General features: G+C 37.6%; 1 long non-coding RNA gene across 2 annotated transcripts; it reads left to right on the top strand.

The window, feature by feature from the left end:
• Positions 1–8,327: 8,327 nt before the first annotated feature.
• Positions 8,328–9,634, top strand: LOC124298025 (uncharacterized). Of its 2 annotated transcripts, XR_006906705.1 has the most exons (4): positions 8,328–8,621; positions 8,887–8,907; positions 9,171–9,298; positions 9,538–9,634. It is a non-coding gene; the product is annotated as an uncharacterized LOC124298025 (long non-coding RNA). The 2 variants fall into 2 exon arrangements; XR_006906706.1 differs by lacking the exon at positions 8,887–8,907.
• The last annotated feature ends 522 nt before the right edge of the window (positions 9,635–10,156 follow it).

The following is a 10,156-nucleotide window of genomic DNA, read 5'->3' as shown; positions in this document are numbered from 1 at the left end:
CGTCCAAATTGACGTTTATTCATCTTCGCACCTGCTCACTATAGCCTATGTATTGTCCCCGCCATTTTTACGGTACCGAGAGTAAGTATTCAGTCGTTGTTATAATGCTATTCTAATTTTGCCTGACATTGAAATCACCTAGCATGTTATAAGAGTAATCGGTAAATTTTCAAGAAATCACAGACAAAAGGCTAAAGTACCTACCTACGTACTACGAACATTACTAAAATTAATAAACAAAAGAAGGCGGTGTGGTAAATGCCGCGTTTTACTTAAGGCCAGCTACACCTGGTGAAAATTTGTTTACTATTCAAGCAAACGTTGACGGCAGAATTTAAGGACGGTTACCATCTGAGAAAATTTTTGTGATCATTACCCGGCGAGTAAGTCTGCCTGGATCATGAGAAACCGTGTTAGCGATCCGGTAGCTTCTTTATCGACGGAAGCCGTTCTACAAGCAACTGCATACGACCCGCGAACACTCTTCAGTCAACGGTACAAAGAACGTGATCCACGCGTGGTAAGCTCGTCGATGAAAGCTCACTACCAAAGAGGACTTGAGAAGCCTGAGATTTAGTCGTGTCCTCCAACACAAAATAGATTTCCGGAACTGATTTTCGACGTAACTGGATGGTAACCACGTATCGGTGGCCGACTGATGCTCTGCGGTACTTTTAGTTACGCAAGCAGTGAATAATATACAGGTCGCCTGGTGCAACATCTGGATCTACGTGACGGATAAAGCGGTCACGCCAGTCTTATACAATATAGTTGTACTTCCGGAATTGGTAAGAATTTTCGACCAAGGATTACACAGAAAAAAAATTGATTAGCTGCCTTGAAACAGAAGATGATACGATGAAATATGTTTGATAAATCCCAGAGCGTCGAACGCTGGCTTTTAAATGCCGCGCCTTCTCTCAGAACCGAAAAGCATCAAGTAGACGCGCAAAAGGCGCTTTCAAACTTGAAAACTAGGTTATTCGGAAACAAAATTTACAGAAGAGTTCAAGTCTCAACGCATCAAGAGGGATTCACTTTTTCATACACATATAGTTTGCGGAATCGGCGAAAAATTCTTTGATTAATTTACGCCAAAACAAGTGTGACCGATTAATCTCTCAAAAAACCTTAAATATCTAAGACTTGTCGTAAAATTCTGTAGCAACCCAATCTGCATCTGCGTCTTTTTGAATCCGACACATTGCGATGCAGATTGTTGCTCTCAGAAACGAATCAAGTCCGGAAGGGAGGTTGGGGTAAATACCAGGCATGCATTATTGTGTGGCGTGACGGTCGGCGGTCCTCTTCGACGCGAAGTCTTCGAGCTTAGTCAGCATCTCTCTCCATCTAGCGTTCCACGAAACGCGATAGATGGGCCAGAGATGCGTATTGCCCATTCAGACGATCACAGAGATATGGTGCATGATATAACGGTTGATATCAAGTGAATAATTGAATTGGATAACGACTAAAAGGTGGTTACAAAATGACAAGAAATGAAAAATCGATCATTGTTAAATTACATTATAAATGCTTACGAATGATACGAAGACTCTTATACCGAGTCTTAGATGTGTTTTAAGGGGAAAATCACTGTGATCGTTTGACGCTGCGGGTTATAAAAGTTAGTAACATCGCGGTACGTAGCGACCTTCTTACCCTCGCCTGATTCCCAACCGAACCACCCAAAGGAAATGATGAAAAAAGAGACTCACACGCACATGCATAAACCCGACGGATCCCAGAACGACCACCTACCTACCCGGTTACCTATATACGATCTAAACGATTCTCCACTCTTTCCAACACACATCACTCTTTCTCTTTTGCGCCGTGGTCACAGTGACTTACTTTTTTGTTAATTACCTGTAAGGAGCAAAATGTTTTTGTACCATAGTCAGCCAATTGATAGGCGATGTATTTGAAAAGAGTGACATTCGTAAAATGACAACAACGTATTGCAGACACGAACTTCAATAAAATTATAGTCAAGTCTACTTGCTTGCACTTTATTGGTACATAAACCTTTTGTGAAAAGGGATTAGGAACATCCTATATGCTAATCAACATACTTCTAGGCGAGCTAAACCTGCAGTTGATCGATACTTGCTGGCTGCAAGGTAATTGAAAGTTATCCAAGATGTAACATGCAATATGATTACGTTACGTGATTCCAGACTTTGAAATTTCATCGGTTAAAAAATCATGTAAATATGAATAAAAAATTGTTGGAATATGTTTAAACCTCAGGTGAATCTACCGCTTAAATGGCATTATTGTTAAATTCAAACGTATCTTATTCTGTCAATAGCTCAACACATTTCATTCTCGCGGATGCCGAGTAAGCGATGGTTACCTGTCGCGATGCTCATTCCACTTTCACAAACGTGCAAATATTTCTAAATTTGAGTCACCTATTGCGAAATAGGTAGATTGAATAAAAGTGTTTACTCTGAAATTCAAGCACCGTTGCGATAGCAAATGAGCCTATCCATGCAACTAAGAAATCGCAGATTTGTGTAACAATTGGTACCGCCACGCCACGTGACAGAGGGGACCCATGGAAATACCCGTAACCTAATACGTGCAAACTCACCAACGTTGCCGAGTAATAGAGAAGTTACTCGGATGTCACTGCTTAACTCTGATATAAACAAAAGAAAGGAAATTCAAATTTTTGATCTCATTTATATTAGTACTATTGTCTACTTCCATATTTATTCACGGCATGTTACGCAGGGATAAAAATTCAGTTTTAAATTTACCACCTCGAGTTATAAATTATTGAAAGAATTTTTACCTCCTCCGGGTTGCTCCACACTTCACATGTAGTAAGTTCTCCTAGCATTTAAGGTTGACCGATGAAGGAACATACTTTTCACACTGCAATCAGAATATGAACGAATATTACTAATACACCATACTTGAATTTATAGACGTATATGTAGAATGAGAATTAAAAGAAAAATTTTCTAACTGATCCCCATAATATTTTACTGGTATTTAATGTATCAATAAATATACTGCAAAAATTAATAATAGAAGACTGATAAAATAACCACAAGTATTGAGCAAATGCATGAAATCAGTGAATACTTAAAATCATATGCCATCAAAAGAGACATTGTAATTAAAAATCATATCGAGTACATACCTTTCAGTTTTGTTCACTGTCGTGGGTGGTTAAGTTTTTACTTTGCACTCTGACATGGATTCACCGGGTTATATTTTATTCAGATCGTTGCTAAATGCTGTCAATAGTGCTGGAATGAAGTTCATCTCCATAGTCAGCTAAGAGATAACAACGTTTTATTATTATTCTATCTTCCAAATCAATGCATGCACCGTTCATAATTTACGATTGTTTTTATAAAATATGATCAAGAACTGAGTGGCAATAAATTTCGACTAAAGGACAAATTAATCAAAGTGAAAGTAGCATGATAGTATCATTAAGAATGATTTTAGTTGTATACCTGTTTTTTATTCTTTTTCTACACCATGGCGACCTTTTCAGCTTGTGCATCCTGCTTTCCAACAGTCATGCCTATGGCCACTCTATTTAGACGTTCACTAACTTTGATCAATCTTTTTGCAGTTTATTTCTGTAATTCAGTAGGACAAAAAAATATTTCTTTATCAATGCAACCTTAAAGTCAACGTAAGTAGCATTCAGGATTTACCATAATTGTTCAAAAATGTAGTAGATATAAGTAAAAACCAACAATCAGCGATGAATTTCATAATAATCAACGTTTAAAGTGAAACGGGGTCTCTCGTGCTCGGAAAAAGATGAGATCGCTGACTTATAATCTTCAGAAACACTTGCAGCGATAAACACGAACCAATGTCAATTGTTCTTAGTTACGAATAGTACGATACACAAAGAACAACGCAAAATAAATTGCTCAATAATAAATGCATACCAATTGCATTTAAAACGTGGGTTGCCCTGAAAGACGCGAACCGTGTTTGGAATTCCACAACACAAACTCGAATGAAGGTCAAGTTTGACAAGGTCCGTATTATCAAAACTTGAACAAGAAAACCGTAACGGCAGATTATCTGGGCATTTTCTCGGCTCAATCGCATGTGAGTCAAAATTTCAAGCAATTTCAATCTGTCAATGAGTTGTTTAGAAAACTTCAAGAAGCTATGACCTAATATTCTTCACTGTAACAGCACTCGATTCCACGCTCACTCGCACTTCTTGAGCTGCTGTAACTAGCTCCCTGAACCGATCGAATAAACCTGCTAACAATGCAATTACGCATTTGACGAAAATCAGCAAAAAATAACGCATGATACAGAGACACGAGAATCGAGATCGCTATAAGAACTAAAGTTACACAAAACACAACAAAACACACTCGCGACACAAAACTTACCTTTGATGTTTGCAAACTGTTTTCATTCCAGTAACACGTTTTTTCTTTGTGCCACACACACGTATTAAGGTTGATTCACCTGAACCAGTTAGGTAACATTAATTATTTATTGTTTCTTGGTTTTGTCTTGATCCAGAATTAAGGCTATAACAGCCAGTTCATCAGCCCTTCACGATTCGTTCATTATGACTGCTGAACGCTAACTGACGGATAACTGCCGGTACAAATTGAAGATACGCGTAAAATTATCGTATCGATGCCGGTACGTTCCGTTGCTGTTATGCGACGGTTCGTGCCGCATAGCGTACATCAATCTATATTCGTCAATAAGTTTGTTGGACAACGCAATCTGAATTGTAGACTTGTGGCATTCGTCATTTAGTTTCGGCTGTTCGGAAGCGACTGACACCGCGCGACGTTCGGAAACAAAACAAGTCTGGACACGTCGGAAAGCTCGTCGGAAGCACGAAGCGAGTTGCGCGCAACGTTGCCGAATATTTACTGATTGTGACCTGCTGACCGCTGTAACACGCGACGGTTAGGCGTAACTTTGAATTCCCTGACAACGTTCTTCGCAGTCGGGCTGTTGACAATCTCCACGCGTTTCTCGTTTGTAAAATCGTTCCGAAATCAATAATGGGACTTGCAAGTACATAAATCGTTTCGTTTTTTAATAAGGAAATAAATTATGAAGACAAATTCCTGTTTTGTTGAAGATTAGTTGATGAAAAATTCAATTGACTACCACAAAGTCAAAAAATCGGCAAGAACGTAATTTTTCGAACAAAAGATCATACCTTTGTTTGTAATTGTAACTTTGTTTGTAATCCGATTTTGTAGAGGATACATCAGACTATCAGGAAAAACTATTATCCTTATGTCCCGTTGCAAAAACAAATTTATTTCGGGATATGAAAATGGGAAAAGTACGGAATACGAAATGTACATAAAGGATCAATAAAAACGTAACAAATAAAGTGTTTGTAAGCAGTTTTCACATATTTTTGAGGTCTTCTTTTTGAAAAATAATATAATAATTAGTAATAATAAATTGAGGAAGGAATCGTATAACCGTTGACTAAAGAATATAAAGACGGTTGCCCTAATGGGCTTTGGTGTGACAACCGAAAATCGTCGTCCGCTTACGCCCCGTGAAATGTTTCAACGGTAGAGTTGTGAGCTTATTGCAGAACATCATAGAGTTACCGACTTCGACATGATGCTGGCTGCATTCACCTTCCGAGTGACACGGTCTTCGCAATGGTAAGCCCAAGCCAGTACTTAGCCTGTGTGCACTGACCGACCTGCAGCGTTACAAGAAATCAATAATGAGAATAAATTTCTTCCAAAATTCGTAGCAAAACAGTGATTTAATTAAAGTTCAGTACTTTGACATCTTTGAATCAGTATGGCGAGTACTTAGGGACACCGGAACGGTATGGCATGGTCATGATCGTTAACGAAACATCTTTTTCTATGACTGTGCAAAAAATTGGGTCTGTGCTCGTAATTCAAAAAAGCATAACAAATGACACGTTTAATGAAGTATGGAGGACAGTTTGAGGCGCCGCATCGGTATGGCATACAACTCCTTCATACTTTGGCTATCTAATGAACAACATAAAATAAGAAATAACTTTGTACTCATTCCCCAAGGGCATAGCTTTTTGTGACACATTCAAAAAATTGCGCAGTTCAACGCTGACGACTATAGACCGCCATACTTGCATTTTCCTGTTATTTATAACATTGGTGTAACTTCTCAAGAAGTTTTAACGATTTACTTATCATACGTGCTTTTCGCTGCTGTTTCCAGGTCTATACCGGATTCTCTACCACCTGGATCCTGCGTTCCGGGTGCGCTACCTGCCGCAACTCGACTTCAGGAATAAGAGCTCCGTTGTTTCTGCGCTCAAGGTAATCGTCGGAGACGAAAATCAGCTAGCCGAAATTCTCAGTCCAGAATCGACGGCGCAGTAGAGAGAACGTATGAGAATCGCGCTCCGTAGATTTCGAGTACAGGTTTTTTTCTGATAGGAAGAGAGAGAACAAAGCTTCTTAAAACTTCAAGCGTATTTTAACACACATTTGAAAGGTAAGTACGAGGGAAAATTCTTATCATCCAACCGTCGCAGAACGAAATTAATAGCTACTGTATTTGGGATTGCACGAAAAATGAATTGAAGTAATTTATTGTAAACATGACAAGTTTTTGACAAATATTTTAGATGAAATATAATTACAGGTACCATCAAATATTATAAAAATGTTTTACTCACCGAGCACAAATCTTCGTTCTCCTCGTCCACCTTGTTCTCCTCGTCTTCCTCGTCCACCTCCGACCACTTCCAACCACCGCCAACCACCTCCAACCACCTCAGGTTATACCTTGAACAGTACTACATAGGTTTAGTATAAGAACACTTCAAAAATATTGTGTAAGGATTAATATTGTTAAGATACCCACACACGCAGAGCGTGTACCTCAGGCATACAGGATTATCCCCTCTCCCGGCCATCTCATTATCCACATATATACTTGAGCTCTATGAATTGTATTCATTCGTACTCAGTCTACTGAAGCGTCCAGTCCGTAATAAACCTTGTTCTCCGTAAGATTGCCTCTCCCGCGTTTCATTTTCCTAACAATATAATTAATTAATCAATTAATAACATAATAAATTTTATTAGCGCATTTATAGCTATTGAATTTGTGCTTGCGCGAAAAATGAATTGAAATAATTTATTGTAAGCGTGACAAGTTTGAAAAATTTCAAATACAATATGATTGCAATTGCCATTAAATATAAAAATGTCTTACTCACCGAGCACAAATCCTCGTCCTCCTCGTCCCCCTTATTCTCCTCGTCGTCCTCATGCACCTCCTCGTCCGCCGCCGACTACCTCCAACCACCGCCAACCACCTTCAACAACCACCAATTACTACCTCGGGTTATACCTTAAACAGTAATACATAGTTCCAGTATAAGAATACTTCAAAAATATTGTGTAAAAAATAATATAATTAATTAAATAATTAATAATATAATAAATTCTATTAGCGTATTCGTAGCTACTGAATTTCTGCTCGCGCGAAAAATGTCCCGTGGTTCCTGCGCTCCAGGTCCTTGACCTGGTGACTTTTGACCTTCAAGACTAATTTTCCGTAGTTCTGGCTGTCCAGGTCCGTGACCTAATGACTTTTGACCTTCCGGACTAATTTTGAAGTTTACAAATTTTATTATTGAAAACGTAATGTTTTGTACTATCAAACCAATATGCGTGCTTCAGATAACATTTTGAATCGGAAAAAAATCGAACGACCAGGATCAACAAATTGCAATTGGTGAGTGGTTGGCATTGTATATACAGGAATACATGGCAATGATGTCGTTCAATTAGAGCTAAAATTGCTGTGCGTAGTGTTTCAAATCTATCAGCACTTAGCTGATTGTTATGTGGTATTTTTTGACAAAATTTATTGTCATTACATCACAATACGTTATACCTACACGCATGCGTCAACGTGATTTGTAGCATTACATATAAAAAATCTTACATGCAGATTCGGTTTGCCTTACATGCACAAAAACAGTGTTCATTCCATATATTGTGAAGCAAATACCAGAATTTTTTCGGGAGTCATCGTGCCCCAGTCTCCCCTACAACTATGTCATACGGTGAAACACTGACAACGAGTAAGCGAACGCACGAGTACAAAAACCTGTTACGCTAGGCATCCGATCCTGAGCGAGCTGTAGCGAGCTGGTGTTTTAAAATTAGGTATTATTAATTTGCGCACTATTCTATTATCGATGTACGAAAATAACCCAAAAAACTGTGATATCATATTAATTGTCGAGCTCAAACGTAAAAAGTAACGATTCTTACCCAGAAAATTCTGAACAAAAATGAATGTGATTTAATGTATTTTTCTGAGTTTTTTAGTTCATCGATGATAGAAATATATGTCAATTCAAAGTAATTTTAGTTTTTACATTTCAGATAGAAATTACGCACTTCATCTTTCCTGCCAATTCGAGATTCTAGCGGCGAGGCGCTTCAATGGCCGGCTAATAACTTCGCCATTTTGCGACAATTTATGATGAGTACATTTTTCTTGTACTGTCCAAATGTGTTTTAAAATACACTCGAAATTTTAAAAAGCATCGTTACTTATCTCCCATTGGAAAAAATAACCAACAATCAACGTTTCGCTTAAAAATTATGGTAATTGATTGATTTAAAAAAAACGTGTGTACTTTGCCAGATCTTTCATATGGCAGCGTTTGAAGAACTCGGTTTTCACTTTGAACCGACGTGAAAGATATTTTTTCTTCATTATCTGATTTTATTATCGACCTTCTTTCGGTGTTAATGAAATATTTATCTATATGATTATTGATTGCTTTCAGTTGTTAACAAGTTGTATACCATAATAGTACAAAATAAATAATTATGATCAACTATTTTCATGTAAACCAATAACAAAGAGCTATGCTGCTATTTCTGCACAGTGAGTATAACATTTTCATGATATTTGCTGGCAATTGTAATTATATTGTATGTGAAATTTTTTAAACTTGTCATGTTACAATAAATTATTTCAATTGGATTTTCGCGCAAGTCGAAATTCATTAGCTATCGATGAGCTAATGAAATTTCTATAATTTTTTGAAATTTTCTGACAATCTTCTTGGTGAAATCTGTCTATAGAAAAATGATATTAATCCTGACAAAATCTTTTTGATGTGTTCTGATAGTGAAAATATTTCTTAGATTTCGAGGTGTAACCCGAGGTGGTTGGAGATAGTTAAACGTGGTTAGTGGTGGTCAGGGTGAACGAGAGGGAGGACGAGGAAGACGAGGAGAACAAGGGAGACAAGGAGGACGAGGATTTCTGCTCGGTGAGTAAAACATTTTTATAATATTTGATGGCAATTGTAATTATATTTCATATAAATTTTTTTACACTTGTCTTGTTTACAATAAATTATTTCAATTCATTTTTCGCGCAAGCACAAATTCAGTAGCTATGAATGCGCCAATAGAAGTTATTGTATTATCAATTAATAAATTAATTATATTAATCCTCACACAATATTTTGAAGTGTTCTTATACTGCAAATATGTATTACTGTTCAAGGCATAACCCGAGGTGATTATCGGTGGTTGTTGGAGGTGGTTGGCGGTGGTTAAAGGTGGTCGGAGGTGGACGAGGAGGAGGACGAGGAAGACGAGGATTTGTACTCGGTGAGTAAAACATTTATATAATATTGATTGGCAATTGCATTTATATTGTATTTCAAATTTTTCAAACTTGTCATCTTTACAATAAATTATTTCAATTCATTTTTCGCGCAAGCCCAAATTCAGTAGCTGTCAGTGCGCTAATAAAATTTCTATAACTTTATAATCTTCTCATAATCTTTTTGGTAAAATATGTCGATAAAAAAATTACATTAAAACTTAAACGGTATTTTTGATTTGTTCTCATCCTGAAAATATTTATCAGTATTCGAGGTATAACTCGAGGTGGTTGGAGGTGGTCGAGCTGGACGAGGTGGAGGACGAGGATTCGTGCTCGGTGAGTTTAACATTTTTACAATATTTGACGAAGTAGAATCAGCATCAGGAGTAGGATCAGGGGAAGATGTAGAAATAGGAGTAGAAGTAGGAGTAGTGGTAGGAATAGGACTCGGAGTAGGAATATGAGTAGAAGTAGGAATAGTAGGAGTTAGAGTGGGATTAGGAGTAGGAGTAGT

This window comes from Neodiprion virginianus, chromosome 1 (genome assembly GCF_021901495.1).
Source record: "Neodiprion virginianus isolate iyNeoVirg1 chromosome 1, iyNeoVirg1.1, whole genome shotgun sequence".
Taxonomy (NCBI): Eukaryota; Metazoa; Arthropoda; class Insecta; order Hymenoptera; family Diprionidae; genus Neodiprion; species Neodiprion virginianus.
This window is presented reverse-complemented; position numbering and strand designations above follow the sequence as displayed.